The sequence below is a fragment of the Otolemur garnettii genome, unplaced genomic scaffold (genome assembly GCF_000181295.1).
Source record: "Otolemur garnettii isolate 467f Iridium unplaced genomic scaffold, OtoGar3 scaffold00408, whole genome shotgun sequence".
NCBI lineage: Eukaryota > Metazoa > Chordata > Mammalia > Primates > Galagidae > Otolemur > Otolemur garnettii.
The window spans coordinates 116,805-118,461 of record NW_003852803.1 but is presented as its reverse complement, the minus strand read 5'-3'; the positions used below and the strand labels follow the sequence as shown (position 1 = coordinate 118,461).

The window sequence follows — 1,657 nt, the reverse complement described above, 5'->3', positions numbered from 1 at the left end:
TGAGCCTCCCACTCAGGAAGCTGTTACCTCTGGCAGCTATGACACAGGTATGTGGCCAAGACCTAAGTGGATGCCCCTCACCATGACCTCGAGTCTAGAAGGGATGAGCACCGATGGAGAGACAGAGATTATTGTGGCAGTAGCAGTTGAGGCAAAAGTCCAGTAGCCCCATAGCTGGAGGATTCCACAGAATCTGTGTGTGCAGCAGAGGTTTCTCCATATTTTTCTTGGTTTGATCTTGGCTGTGTCCTTGTTTTTTCAGCATCATTGGGTTCCATTGATTTGTTGTCTAAGTCTTTTTTAAGTCTATGAGCTACTCAAGAATCTTCTAATATATTTCTTAATCAGGGAGAATTGGCTTTCTTTGATTTTAGTCTCTGACCTGTACACCAGGTGAGGACGTCAAAGCCATATGAGAGAGTTTGAGTGATGCAGCCTGGTGGTGGAAGAGACACTGGCCTAGAGATTGGGAGCCCTGGCTCCTTTATTGCATTGCCTGGCAGCTGCTGCAGTGCACATGATCTCTGGACAACAGGAGATCCAAATAGCTGAACAAAGCCCTTAGTTGGCTTGAGTACCAATCAGAATATCACCGAGAGATATTAATCCCAGAAAGGGCCATGGAGCTCATTACTTAAGTTTTCTCATTTATTGTCAGGTGACATGGCTCATGCTTGTAACCTTAGCACTCTGGGAAGCCAAAGCAGATGGATATGTTGAACTCAGGAGTGTGAGACCAATCTGATCAAGAGTGAGACCCGTATCTCTATTAAACAGAACAACTATCTAGGTGTTTTGGGGGGTACGCATAGTCCCAGATACCCAGGAGGTTGAGGCAAGAGAATTGCCTGAGCCCAAGAGATTGGGGATGCTGTGAGCTATGATGATGCCATGACACTCTACAGAGGGTGGCAGAGTGAGACTGCCTCGAAAACAAATAAAAAGTTTTCTCACTTATTAATTGCTTTGTTTGGATGAAAATAATACTGCAGTGGCATACATCATTTGAAAAAATGAGGAGGAATTCACCTATGGATCTCACTAATCAAACAATATAATGACTGTTGCCATCCTACCCTTTTCTATCACAGACTTTCTCAGCTGTAATGTCTTTTCATGTTTCTATCGTAGTTTTGGTCTCCTGTTTTCCCCATTGACAGTTTAAATTGTTGTAGGCATCCATCAGGCCTTCCTAATAGCCACAGCATATGATCCCTGCTAGTGCATGCATCACCCTGTAATTCACTATTCGCCTCTTGTGTCAGCATTGAGTTTGTTTCCAACTTTTCATTGTGAACAAAAGCACTGCAGTGCACATATTTTTGCAGAGAGCTTTTTTATTTCCCTTGGGTTATCACTTTGAAATCAGTAAGTACTAAGTGATAGGAAAAGTGTATGAAAAGGTATGTTCTTTTGTTTCCCCTAAATTGCCACTCTAAGAGGAGGTGCCACTTTGCACTGCCATCAGTGACACTCAGTGAATGGTCTCACCTGGACCTCCACAGCCCTGGAATGCTTCTATCAAGGGCATACCAATTGAGGCCTTAGGACAAGATCCTGGCACTTTGATCACAATTTGTGGCACTTACTGATGCTGTGTGTGTGCCATGCTAATTTTGGCTGAATCCTGGAAGGTGATGGATGATTCCAACTTATC

The 1,657-nt window shown here is 43.8% G+C and overlaps 1 protein-coding gene across 1 annotated transcript in view; it reads right to left on the bottom strand.

Annotated features, from left to right (window-relative positions):
• Positions 1-1,657, bottom strand: part of LOC100957721 (NACHT, LRR and PYD domains-containing protein 1-like) — a 58,417-nt gene that overhangs the window by 14,798 nt on the left and 41,962 nt on the right. The gene's annotated exons all lie outside the window — the stretch shown is intronic.